Source organism: Callorhinus ursinus, unplaced genomic scaffold, assembly GCF_003265705.2.
Source record: "Callorhinus ursinus isolate GAN/ISIS: 27379988/994484 unplaced genomic scaffold, GSC_fseal_2.0 scaffold27, whole genome shotgun sequence".
In the NCBI taxonomy this organism is placed as follows: domain Eukaryota; kingdom Metazoa; phylum Chordata; class Mammalia; order Carnivora; family Otariidae; genus Callorhinus; species Callorhinus ursinus.
The window spans coordinates 313,680-328,921 of record NW_027397089.1 but is presented as its reverse complement, the minus strand read 5'-3'; the positions used below and the strand labels follow the sequence as shown (position 1 = coordinate 328,921).

The window sequence follows — 15,242 nt, the reverse complement described above, 5'->3', positions numbered from 1 at the left end:
TTTCCCTTCCTGCTATCTTCTTTTTCTTCTTTTTTAACATATAATGTATTATTTGTTTCAGAGGTACAGGTCTGTGATTCAACAGTCTTGCACAATTCACAGCGCTCACCATAGCACATACCCTCCCCAATGTCTATCACCCAGCCACCCCATCCCTCCCACCCCCCACCACTCCAGCAACCCTCAGTTTGTTTCCTGAGATTAAGAATTCCTCATATCAGTGAGGTCATATGATACAAGTCTTTCCCTGATTGACTTATTTCACTCAGCATAACACCCTCCAGTTCCATCCACGTCGTTGCATAAAATTATTCCTTTTTCTAGTTCAAAATCATTTTTATTTTATTTATTTGTTTACTTTTAAAGATATAAAATCTTAAAATCTTATTCATTTGAGAGAGAGAGAGGGAGAGCCCGAACAGGGAGAGAGGTAAAGGGAGAAGGAGAAGCAGGCTCCCCGCTGAGCAGGGAGTCCAATGCGGGACTCGATCCCAGGACCCTGGGATCATGACCTGAGCTGAAGGCAGATGCTTAACTAAACCCACTGAGCCACCCAGAAGCCCCTAATTATTTTTACTGTGAATTCTCCTATCATCCATTTCTCTGGGGTTTTTAAATGCCTGCTTCTAACATAATTCTTCTAATGATGTTCCACCCATGTGTATTTTTGCCGAGGTATTCTTACATTTTTCTCTTCGGTTCCATAACTTCCCTAAGGCATGTATTTTTTGCTTCCTTACAAACAGATCACCATTTTCACCATTTACCTATCAAGCACACCATAGCCTTCTATGTCATTATAGTGAAATATTTTGAAGAGCACTTTAGAATTTTTTTTTAAGTTGAACTCTGGTTTTTTTTTGCCTCTGAATTTCCTCAATCTTTTCTTGTTTTGTTGCTCAAGGAAACATAGACTTGAGTGGACCTTGGAGATTCTTCAGTCTTCCAACTTCTTTTAACCAATAAGCTCCCTTTAATTTATTATTCATTATGCAGTTTAACCATCTCGTATGTAATTCTCCCATTTCTGAATTTATTTTCATTTAAAATGGCCTAATTTTTCACGATCCTTCACAGTTGGTATTAAAAATGTCAATGTAGGCTTTCTTAGAAAAACTTGAGAATAGAATATTTAAAACACATATGCATGCACACATGCACCAAGGATTAATCATCCCTAAACTCCCAGGTAAACAGGTTTGTCAACTGCCAGTCTTTTATACCAAATTTACATTCATATCCATAAAGTAATAAAAATGCTTTTGCTGATATTAACCATTCGACTGGAAGTAAACAAAAGGCAGGTAATTGAATTAGGTCCTGTTTTGATACTCCGCCATCCTTTGCAGAGCTGTCCAGGACATGGGTGAAAGGAGAGCAGTCAGGCTTCCCCACTTCCCAGCTGGGGTCCTCCAGCCAAGCTGCTCTCATCTCAAGGCCGGGAGGAAATCTGCACGTCTTCCTCTCTCATTCTCTGTCATTTGCCAAGGCTGTTCTTTCTTAAGTAGTTGGCTGACCCAATAATGCTTTTCAGTTTAAACATGTTTACACATTTCCTTGGTCACTAGTTGTCTAATCTGTTCCTGAGAAGAAATTCCTTAGCAGAATTTCAGAGAAATGACATTTCCCAGGTATTGACAGAGAAAGTGCTGATCTACACGTTGCCATGGAGTTTGTGTCTGCTTACAGTGACATTCCTTCAATGGCAGGTAAAGAACAGTCTAATTATCTGCAAAACGCAACACTTCATCTTGGCAAGGTAGTTCATTAGACTTTGAAATATCTCCATAAATCAGTTGTTTTCTTACTCTCCTGCAGGCTCAAAGTAGATCTGCCTTAAACAATATGACTATTTACAAGAGCAGAATCCTGTTATTAGAAAACTGCAGAAATTTTATGATGAGAACCATGAATTTCTTTTCTTTTTTAAAAGCGTCTCAGGAAAGAATAAGATTCCATTCATGAGAAAACTCTTTATAAGAAGAAAGTGTTCCTATATTTTTAAGTGTTCTATCGGTAATACTATCTATTTGATAAGAAAAGGCCATCACTGATGCTCTCTGGGACTGCTCTTTCTAAGGACAAGAATATAATGCCAGATGTTTTTATTTCCTGTTATCTCACACACTGCTGCTTTCATATATGGAATTTCTATTAACTTAGACGGTGGCACTGAACCCAGAATAAATATGTATGTAAGGAGAAGATAAGGATAGTTAGCACAGACATGGAAAAACTGTATTAAATAATCACATATACATTGCAGCCCTATCTTTCACCTTCAGTCTATAGCTTTAGTATACACCAAGGAGGAAAGTGCATGTTGACTAATAAACTGTAAATCAATTGTTGCTATTTAAAAACAATACATCTATAGGTTAATAAATAGATAAAACCACACTAGTGGCTATAAAATGAAAAATAGAATTGGCCCTCTTCCCTTCTTCCCTACCTCTCCCAGTTCTACCATGACCATCCCCAAGGAGTAAGGAGGGTCAATGATTTCTGCTTTTAGTTATTTGGGTGGTTATCATCAAACTTGTATTTACCTTGCAGCTAGAGGAACTTTAGCGACAGGGTCCTCCAGGTGCATAGGTCTCTGCCAAAGCCCTGGGAGTGGTCTCCGTGTGGATCCAGGTTACATGGGGCCTCAAATTTATACAGTAAGGAGGATACACCTTTAAGAAAAAGAAACACACAGTTACAAAATTGTTAATGTTCCTAGTCCTTGCAAGTTAAGATTCCCAAAGCTTAAGCTTTATTTGTTTCAGAGTCAATTCACTCTGGGTTGCCATTTTTAGATTTACCAACATTAGACAGTATCTATTGATTGCCTACTCAGAAGCATGACTACCCTACCTGCAAATTTCTCTTTTCCCCATTTACCTTCTGGTTTTAGTCATGCTGTCGTGTTATTATATCGATAATCAAGGTTTATGACAGTCCCCAAAATTATGTTTCTTATTCTTTGCAGATTCTTTCCAAAAGCTGGTAAACAGCAAATACAATATTACTATATAAATTATATTTTCTATTGAATCAAATAATGTGGTTGAATGCTTAAAGAAGTATATGTAATCTTGTATCATTAAATTTTCCTACTTTAAGGGGAATCTTCCAAACATCTTATGATATTCTTAATTTCTCTCTAGATTTTTTTTAAAAAAAACTTTTCCTGGGTAAGACTTTGCTGGCCTTGTTTCTTGAATCTTTGCTTTCACTTTTTGTATTTCTTTACACCTCCCTGGATTAACCTTTCAAGTGATTTTTTATGCAGTTTTGTAGGAGGTAGAGTTAGCTTATGAATGCCCTTCAAAATTGACTTCACAGACAATTGTTCGTTTCAGAAAGTGTTCTTTATGCAAAAATTTCAAAGACATGTTTAATTTAGTTATCCTTTATGTATTTTACCATAATAGCATGACTTTAAGATAAGTTTCAAAGAAAATTATGGGAATGAAGGAAAGCGTGGTAGGAATAGTGAGGTAATGTTTAATTCATCTTAAAATAAATAAGACTATTCTGAAATGGAGTCACCCTTGGTAATTGCTAAGAGGCATGCATTTATATGGATAAAAGCAAACAGGAAAGAGTGGACATTACACTATTCAACCAAAAGAATAACAATTTTCTAAAAATCTAAACATTTTTCCTAAAGGGTTTTTCTTCCTTTTTTGTTTTCTCAGTATTCAGGTTAAGAACAGCCATGCCTTGTGAACAATCAACAAAGGCTCTGAATTCATATCTCGTAATGACTTCAGCCATAGAATAAACACTCCTTCAACAATTCAATATACTAAAAGTAATCACCCTTTCTTACTGAGGTTTTTTTCTGAAATAAATTGTTTATATTCTGTAAGCTGAGGGAAATAAGCCATTCTACTACATTTTTTATACTCTTCAAAATACTACATTTACAGTATATAATAAGAGATTATATTTTCATTCTGGCTATTTCCTTAATATTTTCAACAATCATTACCGCTGGTGAAAGATGAGAATACCATTCTATGTAACTTTTTATATATGTGTGCAAGAAAATGTGTTCACGACTCATTATTCTATGGGCACCCAATGATTCCAGCTCTTCCACTCATGGGACAGAACAGTTTTGAGTAAACACAAGCTGACCTGCCCAAGATGATTGTTTTTTTGTGTACTTATTGTAAGTCTGAATTGATGTCCCATGGAGGACGGTGCTTTTGCAATAGTCATGAGTAGGTTGAAGCAGGATTTAAGAACTGCTTTGGCACTCCCTGAGCTTTATGTTCATTTCCTATCCTTGACTTTCCCAACACCTCACCCTTTACCATTGTATCCATTGCATCCATTACTATTGTTTTTACATCTCTCCATCAATTTAGTACACAGCCCTGTGCTATGTCATATAGAATAATAATAGAAGTGCCCAAGTAGTTTATACTGAAGCGGAATTAGAGAACAGTGATGCTGAATTGTGTGGTGTGGACTGACAATACAACAGGTATTTGGAGAAAGAAATGGTCACTCTTTGTTGTAATTGTATATAATTTAGGGTTCTTTGATTGCTAGTGAACAGGAACTGACTCTACAAAGGAAGAAGAAGAAAAGTTTATTGGAAGGAGATCATGATATCCTTACAAAATCTAGAGGAAGACTAAAGAGCTGCCCAGGGAAATGACATAATCCAAAGGCTGAGCTGTCTGAGCTGCTTGATTGTGTTGTAAGAATGTTGCCCCAGGAATAAGTATATTCCATCTGTTTTTCCATGTTGTGTCACTTCACTCATATATCACAATTTCAGGAGAGAAAATGTGACTGTTTGAATTTAAGTCAAATAACAACTCCTTGACTGTGGTAGATATCTAGACACTCCTAGAGATGTGGTAGAGGCACCTTGATTTACAACCCACGACAAATATATATGGACTTCTGCTTTTGCCTATGATGAAATAATACAACAGCAGCCAGTTGAAAGCAACAGGCTGTGAATTACCTCTCTGTTCCTCATTACACCTCTGTTCTTAATTTGGAATCACAAAATGACAATCCAAAGATTCCAAATCTAAACAGTTTTCCCACAATATTTACAACTGTAAATTGAATGATTCCTTTTACTATTCCAGATTAGTAAACAACCTAAAGCAACAGGTTTTGAATTGGAATTCTGGTTTAGGTATTTGATTTTTGCTAAATTATTTCCTATAACGCCTCAGTTTCCTACCTTGCAGCATTATTGTGGGGCTTGCGGCCAATTAATATAAGAACCTATCACAACAGATGCACATGATAAATGAAGGAATTTGTGTTATTATTGAATAAGCAAATGCATCTAGAATAGGCATAGCCAACGACGTAGATAAAACTACTTTTCTGTTAAATAAAATCTCTCAGACTTCTGTCCACACTTGCTAAAAATTATTAATCCAATGCATCCCCTTCAAATTCTTATTGAATGAGAGAAAGTATAAACTATTTTAAAGAGAAAGAAAGAAAGACAGGAATTAGAGTTTTCTGAGATGGTTCATGGGAAGAAAATTTTGTATAACCTAATCTTGTATTTTGAGACACCTTCACCCATCTGTTTCTGTTTTGTTTTTTGTATTTTAAGGTGATTGATGATTTGGGGTCAAGTTTACAACAGTAAAACATGTCACCTGCTAATGGTAATTAGACTGTTTGTGACTTTGATCAGTATTCTGTTACCGTATTTAATGTTATATTCTAAGTATCTTATTGGTAATCTGTTCGTTGTTACGTTTGAGCACTTAAGAGTCCTGAAATCTAATGATAGGCAAAGAAAGGCACTTTGTACCGGCGTGTCGACCTCTGAGAGTCGGGGACCTGGAGCGGCGAAGGAACTGAGAAAAAGAGACAACAGTACAGCGAGGCACAGGGGACCCCGAGCAAACAGCCCGAGGTGCCGAGGTTTATGTTCCATACTCTTATATACCTGCTACAGCGATATAGATCTATAATGACTTACAGCAGGGGCGGAGTAAGGCACATTCCTCCATGTACCCGGGATTAGTCAAGCACGTAAGAATCTTTAAAACAGAATTTACAGGGCAAGGGAACAAAGAGGGGAGGGCACAGTGTGCTGTTTACACCTGGCTTCCTATCTACAAAACATCTTCCGCTGCGTGCTTTAGAACTGACCACACACGTTCCAAGGGCATTTCACTCTGATCCTTTCGGGTTATTTTTAACCCTGCAATCTCGAGTTTTCTCAGAGATCTCGGAGTCTGAGCGAACACGCACCAGTGGTCGTTGTGGCGTTCTGTTTCCTACACCACTGTGGTAATTACTACTGATGTTTATCACGAGGAACTAGGTTTCCTGCTAATACTATTGATTTTTATCAGGAGGAACTAGGTTTCCTGCTACAAAATGAAGGCAGGGAGATATACAGAGAGTCTGGGGATTGCTCACTAGGTCTCTTGGTGCCATCATGCCTGGTGACAATTAGGGATGGAAAATTGCCACGACCACAGCCTGATAAGCACAGAGAAATCAAGGGCGCAGATTCTTTGGAGATGAAAGTCTGGGTCACCGCAGCAGGCAAACAACACAGGCCAGCAGGCCTAGGGTAAGAGAATTATAAAATTGGCAGTGGAGAAAGGAGATAAATCATATCTACTATGGCCTTGGAATCAGATGCAGCATTTGGGGGGACTTCCGTTTGTTTCACTAACTTTCTTACATTTGATCTTTACAGATTCCAGCTTGCCACCATATTGAAGGGGATTTTGTAACTCACTGGACTTACTTGAAGGGAAAAGGAGACACAGGGAATGGGCTCTTGCCTGCCTCTCCTAATCCTCTTATTCTGATTTTAGCTGTGGAGCCTAGCTCCCATGAAGTCCTCAACCAGATTCATTCAGGGGAAATCTGTGAGTACATTGCCTCAGGCCAACCCTGGGCACCTCTTTCTTCCTGCTGGAGGGCTTCTATTATGCCCAGTCATTAGATATGACCGAACTCTTCTTCCTGCTGGAGGGCTTCTATTATGCCCAGTCATTAGATATGACCGAACTCTCTCTGCATTCATGCTCCTGTCACTAAGAAGTACAGAGGTGTTAATGCCCTGTGGCCTAGCCCTTGACCAATGGAGAAGGGAGATGATTGATAAATCCTTTCTCTTTTCTTTCCCTTGTGGATGGTTCTGAGGTGCACTTCCTGAGGCTTTCAGATGTTCTTTATAGGACTGAGATCCCCGCCATCCAAAAGTGGTAGCCAGCTCAGTGAGCATTCCTCTATTGGCTTTCTCTTCTTCCCCATTTTTACTCTCTTTGACTCTCAATTGCTGTTCCCTGGGATCACATTCCCAAATAAATTACTCTCAAATATGCTTTTTACTCAGCTGCTACTTTTGGAAAAACCTGTCCTAAGAATATAATTTGTATTCATTGAAACTCCATTAGAAATTTACTGTGATTCAAGGTATGCTTTAGTTTTCTCACTTACTTTTAAACAGAGAAGCTTATTTATTTCACAAATAAATTAAATAAATCTGGAATATTTTAAAGCAGATATCTGACATAACATTTCATCTATAAACATATTAATATGTATCTCTAACATATAAGGCTTTTGAAAAATAGAATAATCTCATTACCACATTCCTACAGTTAATAATATTTTCTTAATATTATCTAATGCCTAATATGTGTTTAGTTTTCCCTAAGTGTCTCAGAAGTGTCTTTTTACAGTTAGTTTATTGGAGTCAGAATTGTAACAATATTAACCATTATATTTGGTCAATATATATCTTCTGACTCTCTTAATCTGTAGCAATTCTTTCCTTCCTTCCTTCCTTCCTTCCTTCCTTCCTTCCTTCCCACCTTCCTTCCTTCCTTCCCTCCCTCCCTCCCTCCTTTCCTTCCTTCTCTCTCTCTCTCTCTTTTTCTTTCTTTCTATTTACTTATTGAAGAAATTGGATCTTTTGTCCTGTAGAATTTTCCACATTCTAGGTTTGGCTGATTGTTTCTTCAAGGTTCACTTTAAATACTAACTCTTTTTTAAAAATGTAAGCGTCATTCCTAAAAAGTTTGCTCTGCAAAATGTGTGTTACTGATTACTCTAGGAATGGTTTCCATCTCTGCTTCCTTGGTGCTGAATTTCTCATTTCTGACTTAGGAGTGCTTTTCATTCTCTAATGAGCTGAGGCAAAGGAAAGCTGATTTCCTGTTCACTTGGAGGAAAAAGTGACTTCTTGTATTTGTGCTGAAGATGTACTTTTGCATTGAGTTGTATTTAGTTATTTATATCACACCTCATTGCATAATGATTCAAGGTGTCATACAAATGTACATACAAATCAAGAATTTTAAAATAATGTGTAAAGAATTAAGGGTAAAAGGAACACTAAGGTGGGAAAAATCGGTATAAAACTTAAGGTGTCACTCTGAACAAAATGATGGGCACCAAGATACTTCATGTAAAACACTATTGGTCATTCTCAATGACTGTAACGTATCAATGGTAGTACTGTTTTTCACTACTCTACTCCAGGGCTTATAACCATGCCCAGCCCATAGAAGGAGTCAAAAACTAGTTGTTGACCAACTATTTTAACTACTTATGTCCAGTCACACAGTCTTTATATGTGACTGGCTGAAGCTACAATATGAATATAAATTCTACTATATATGCATTCTTGGTTTAGTCTTCCTGGGAATATGAAGACATCAAGAGTAGATAGCATGTAAGAATAAGTTCAGTAGGTTTCAGAGGTTTAGGTTCAAGAATAAGACAGGGGAAAAAGTTATTTCTAAAGCTTGGAAATAACAATTATTGCTTTCCTTCCATTAAAGAAAAAATTATATTTATATACATAAATATATTTTTATATATATTATATTTATAACAGCATTGCAAGAATAAGGAGCAACTTCAAAAGGAAGTGGTGACTTGACATTTTATCGTAGTAACTGGGAAAAACACATCCTGTGATAAACAAAGAACAACAGTCTTCAGATTATAGTCATAGAAGTAATTTGCAGCTGAAGGTCATAGAAGACATTGGAATACTTAAGACTGGAACTCTATATTTCCCTGAATGATGCCTAGATCTTTAAATAGAAAATAAATAATTTAAAGCTCATTTAAAGGTACTATAAAACAAAAGATAGACCATCTACTAAAATTAAAAAAAAACCTGAAACATGAAAATTTTCTTAAAAAATATTCAGACAAAAAATTTCAAACAAAAGAGGATTTTAACTTTTAGAGATAGCAAAATGAATCTGCACTTTTGTTTATTAGAACCATTGAAGTTTCAGGAGGATTAAATCAAATTGACATATCAACAAATGAGTCCTTTAAAATGTAAATTTCTATGTAAATATAAAATAAAATGATCAGCTCTTACTCTTTACTTAGCATTGTCAGGCACTGGAGGCAAGGAAACAATAAGCAAACAGATAAACCAACCATAGCATTTGGTTTTTGCCTGAGAGCTGCTGACAGGAGCCCCCTGTCGTTAAAACAGTGTAATCAACTCTTCTGAAAGGCTCTTGTCCCTTTGCTCTGTTATTGGATCAGGATATTCGGGTGGCCAGAGATTTTTATACTCATGCCCATACAAATATTTACCAACTGAATGTTAAGTCAAGCTCAAGTATTTTTTCCATCAGAGTATACATACATGACAGATTGCAAAAATGAAGAAGACGAAACAGTCTAAAATATAATGAAATGACTTCTGTAGTACACTAAGCCTTCTTGCCTAAGAATTAACCAAACTCAAACCCAAGTAGTTAGTAGGTTCAATTTATAAAGGAGCATTTCAGTAGTGGGGCAATAATTCTGGGTTCTTATGTTATAATATTGTTGGCCATATATTTAAGGCAAAACAAGTTTAGTTGATTCAGTTCATTTTTGTATTCATTAATTCAACAGATTTGTCTTGCTCACTACTATACCCAAATACTATACTTAGTTCTAGGACCATAGAAGAAAGTGAAGCATATTCCTTTCCCTCAAGAGTTGACAGTTTAATAGAGGAAATAAAAACAAATCTAGGATTACAATTTACTCTGATAATAAGCTGAGTTAGGAAAAAGGTATGCAGAGGCAGCTTTAGGTGAACAAATGGGGGGGGTATCAAAGTTGGCCTGAGGTTATGCCTGGGGAGGTGGGGAGGGTAAGAACAAAGAACACTTCGTGGGGATTATGGTACTCTAGCCTATTTTTAATGGATAAGGGAAAAGTGAGAAAGATATTCTAAGAAAAGGAAAACCGCATTATATATTGGAGAAAATCTAATAAATTCCATTTGGCTGGAGTGAAGGGTGATTATTGGGAATCATGGGAGTGGAGGATATAGTGGAAAGTGGGAAACAGTATGAGAATCTTGAGGCAAGTTTAAACTCTATTTTGACAGGCATTGATGGATTTTTTTTTTTAAAGATTTTACTTATATTAGAGAGAGACAGAGAGAGCACAAGAGCAGAGGGAGAGGCAGAGGGAGAGGGAGAAGCAGACTCCCCGCTGAGCTGGGAGACAGACACGGGGCTCAATCCCAGGACCTGGAGATCATGACGTGAGCCGAAGGCAGATGCCCAACCATCTGAGCCACCCAGGCGCCCTGAGGGGCACTGATGGATTTTTAAGTAAAGGTGTGACATGATCAGATTTTAAAACTAGAAAGATGACTCTGGAGCAGTATGGAGATTCAAAGTGAGTGACAAGGCAACTGGTTGGAACCTATTGCAGTGAACCAGTTCTGAACATGAGGCACAGCATGATGAGGGAGACTAGTCATAAACGGGGTAGGGGGACAACTTGACGGGACCAGTAGCTGATGTTGTATAGGAGGGGAAGGAAAAGAAGTCAAGGGCGGTGCTCAGACTTGAACAACTGGGTGAACGGTGGTGCCTTTCACTGAGATAAGAAAACATCTAAGGAGTGGAAGATTGGGGAGAAAATACAGAATTGAATTTTGTAATTGAGTTTGAGATGTGCTGTCCAATTATAGATGTTTAGTAAGGAGTTGGATACATGAGAAACATCAACACTTGAGAAGAGGACAGGGAAAAAGTCCATGAGAGAAAGTGCAAAAGAGGGAGAAATGTGGAGAACTAAGAGAACATAGTGTCACATAGGCCACTGCAGGAAAGTTTCCAGAATAAGAATCCATAAAATCATCACAAGCAGAGAGAGGTCAAGTAAGAAAACAAGATGTATCCTTTGGCCTTTGTTGTCTTAGCATGGGCATTTCAGTAGAAGCCACATTCTACTAGATGAGAGAGGGAATCCTGGTGAGAAAGTGAAGATGGGATGTCAGTCCTCTTTAAAGAAGTCGGGCTATGAAGTGCACTAGAGATCTTAAATATTAGCAGGGTGGACATAGGAGAGGTAAGAAAAAGGATTTTGATTTTTGATTTTTTTTATTTTCAAAGCATGAAAATGCTGAGGGGAGAGAACCTACAAAATCTGAAGATGAATCCACTGAAGAGAAAATGATTGATAGCAAGTCCCTAAGGATGGACAAAAGACCAAGCTTAAAGAAGGAAGGACATGAAAGGAGAGGACAAACTGAAGAAATTCAGGCTGAATTAGATAATTCTCTTAGTCAAGTGGATGGCTATGTGTGACCTGTCTGCTATGGTCAGGTAGACATGGTGTTGGGAGTTTGATGTCTTGTCAAGAGAGAACAAACAGCAGCATCTGGCACCACAGTAAGAAACACAGTGGACGGGTTATTGATTATCTTAAAATATCTTGTAACAACTTCTGTCTAATACTTCCAAAGAGCTATTAATAATCTTACCCACTAAAAAAAACACTGTCATTCTTACTTAATGAAAATGTATTCTCTGCCACAGCTGCTAGTATCTTACCAACATCTGTCCATGCCTTATGGAAGAGTTTGTTTTCCAAATGAAACTAGAATAACAAGCCTGACATTTAATATACTTAATATGCAGTCTGTCTCATGACGCATCAATGAATTTATTTTCGATACAAAATCTGGATGAAAATCTTTGGGTCATAAAAGGAAATTACAAGTATAAATATATTTGAAATATGGTTCCATAAATAACAATGTCATGAATTTATTAATAGGGTTACTAGTTCATCTGAAGCCTTATGATAGCGCCCTTTATTAGAAGTATGATTTTACTTTAATAATAAAAGTTACTTTGTAGATTTGATTACATGTTTGAATTTTCCATTGAATTATTTATATAAAAGTCATGTTATGATGATTACACAATGATGTGAATGCTCTTAATGGCATTGAACTGTACATTTAAAAATGGTTAAAATGGTAAATTTATGTTATGTATATTTTACCACAATAAAAAAGTCATTTGCTATGTAATTTAATATTATTTAAGTTGGACAATTTCTTTATTGTGAAAATAAAATATGAAGAGTGAATCAGAAACTTTGGTGTTGCAATGAAAGGGTATTTGAGTGTGAAATAGTATGTGAGCACATCAGAGAAAGGTCAGATAAGAATGAATGTCCCTATCCACCTCTATTACCCTCTGTTGGTGTACTTTTAGAAAATATCTTTTTAAAATTATGCCCCCCTAAGCCCCGTAGCTAATGAGGACTATGACTTAAAAAGAATGTAAATTTTCATAAATTAATCAAGGAAAATATGAAAGGAAACACAGGCATTCACCAAAAGGCTGATCCCTCTCCTTGGAAGCTTCCTCTCCTTGTTTTCTTGGAAGGTAACATGGTTGGCAAGAATACACATTTGACACACTTAGGATTTAGAAACCAAATATTGAGCCATGGGGTTTATCTTAGTCCATTTAGGTTGCCATAACAGACCCAAAAGAAATTACATAACTACAGACTCATTAGCAGTTACTTCATTTCCCCTAAGCCCCCACTTACCATAGGCAACCAGTGATTTACTTTCACTTTTTATAGCTCTCTCCTGGGTATTTCATACAAATGAGATCATATAACACGTGGTCTGATTGGCTTCTTTCACTTAGCATAATGTTTTCAAGGTTCATCTACGTTGTAGCATGTATCAGTACTTCATTCCTTTTTATTGCCAAATAATATCCCATTTGGGGATATATCACATCTTGTTTATCCATTAATCTGATGATGGACGTTTGGGTTGTTTCTACTCTTTGGGTATTATGAATAATGCTGCTGTGAATATTACTGTACATGTTTTTGCATGGATATATGTTTTCATTGTGGGGGGGGCATTTTCCTAGAAGTGGAATTGCTGATAATTTTATGTTTAACCTTTGGCGGAATTGCCAGATTGTTTTCCAAAGTGGCTGCACCCTTTTAAGTTCCTACCAGCCATGTGAGAGTGTCCTATTTCCTCTGCATTTTTGTTGACACTTGTTATTGTCTTTTTATTTTAGCCATCCTCGTCATTTAGAAGTGATATCTCCGTATGATTTTGATTTGCATACCTTTGACGGCTAATGATTTTGAGCATCTTTTAACATGTTTACTGGCCATTTGCCTATTTTCTTTGGAGAAATGTTTATATCATTTGTTGAGTTTTAAATTGGATTATTTATGTTATTGAGTTGTAATAGTTGTTCATATGAAGAAAGACTAGTTCTTTATCAGTATATGATTTGAAAATATTTCCCCCATTCTGTGGGTTGTTTTTTCACTTTTTTGATGGTATTCTTTAAAGCAAAAAACATTTAATTTTGGTGAATTCCATTTGATGTGTCAATTGTTTCTTTTGTCATTTGTGCTGTGGTGTCATATCTAAGAAGACTTTGACTAACCCAAGGCCACGAAGATTTACTCCTATATTTTCTTCTAAGGATTTTATAATTTTAGCTCATAAATGTAGGCTATAATCCATTTTGAATTGTTTTGTGTGTGTATGGTGAGGAAGACATCCAACTTCATTCTTTTGTGTATGGATATCCAGCTGTCCTAGTATCATTTGTGGAAAAGGCTATTTTTTCAAAACATGGCTCTTCTTTTTCAAAATTATTTTGGCTCTGAGTCTCTTAAATTTCTATATGAATTAGCTCATCAATTTCTGTAGAAAAGACGGTTTTGAAGAAGAATTGGATTGAACCTATACATCAGCTCTGAGGACCCTGCCATCTTAACAATATTAAGTCTCCCCAACTATGAACTTGGGATGTCCTTCCATTTATCTATATTTCATATTTTTCAGTGTATACAAGTCTTGCATTCCTTTTATTAAATTTATTTCTAAGGACTTTTTTCTTTTGGATGCTATTATAAAAGGAATTACCTTCTTAATTTCATTTTCAGAACATTGCTAATGCATAGAAATAGTTGATTTTTGTGTATTGATATTGTACTTAAATATCGAAAATTTATTTCATTCTGTTTTATGTGGCTTTTTATATAGTTATGTGTTTTTATGGCCATCTTCATAATCATGATCTTTAGAAATTTGAATAATCTGAATGATGATTTAGCAGGTTACCTAGCTGCCTTTCATATAAATCCTATACCAACTAATGCCTTATATCAGACACTAGCATGTTGGTTTAGGAAAGGGGTTCCCAAAACTGACAGTTCTTCAGAAATACCTGGGGAATTTTAAAATATACATTGTCTCTCTTTTCATCCTAGACTGACTGAATCAGAATCTTTGGGGGTGGAAGCTGGATTCTGTGCTTAACAAATATACTGAGTTAATTTGATACAGTCTATCTGTGAGCTTTTATTTAGGAAACACTATGTTAAGTTACGATTCTGTGAGGCAAATATATTCTTGTCTTAAGAACTTACCTTGGTGCGTCTATTAGAATGCAGTTTATTGATTCATCCAAACATTTTTCATTGTTTGCAATGAAAAAAAAAAAAACACCAGTGAGCAGAATTAAATTCCTGGTTTCAGGTAGTTGATATTTGAGTGTGTGGGGGGGAGTCACAATTAACAAATAAGTGGCAAAAAGGAATGTAAAGCAGGCTAAGGGTTTAAAAGATGACAGAGGTGCAGTTATAGATTGTGGTCAGGGGAGGCCTTTCTATAAGGTGATATTTAAGCAGAAACCTAAATGAAGAAAGAAAATGAGTCATGAAAATGCCTAAGAAATGTCCCATGCCGAAAGAATAGAGAGTGTAAAGATCTACCGAAGAGGCGTACACTTAAAGCTTTCAAGAACAAGAAGGCCAGTGGATTTGAGGAAGGTGAGCAACTGAGAAAGTGGTAGGAAATGAGATAGAAAGGTGAGGACATTCCACATTCCACTGCACAGGATGAGATCCATGCAAGGTTGTGTACAGAAGGGTAACATGATCTGATTTAGAGTGTTATGGGGAGA

The 15,242-nt window shown here is 36.5% G+C and overlaps 2 long non-coding RNA genes across 2 annotated transcripts in view; one reads left to right on the top strand and one right to left on the bottom strand.

The window, feature by feature from the left end:
• Window positions 1–216: 216 nt before the first annotated feature.
• Window positions 217–15,242, bottom strand: part of LOC112829873 (uncharacterized) — a 95,902-nt gene continuing 80,876 nt past the window's right edge. Inside the window, exons 8-9 of the long non-coding RNA XR_012373911.1 lie at window positions 2,550–2,678; window positions 217–1,729 (exon numbers count right to left, since the gene is read on the bottom strand). This is a non-coding gene — a long non-coding RNA (uncharacterized lncRNA). The remainder of the gene's footprint in view (window positions 1,730–2,549; window positions 2,679–15,242) is intronic.
• Window positions 6,165–12,278, top strand: LOC141370181 (uncharacterized). The gene is made up of 3 exons (XR_012374011.1): window positions 6,165–6,568; window positions 6,698–6,872; window positions 11,385–12,278. It is a non-coding gene; the product is annotated as an uncharacterized lncRNA (long non-coding RNA).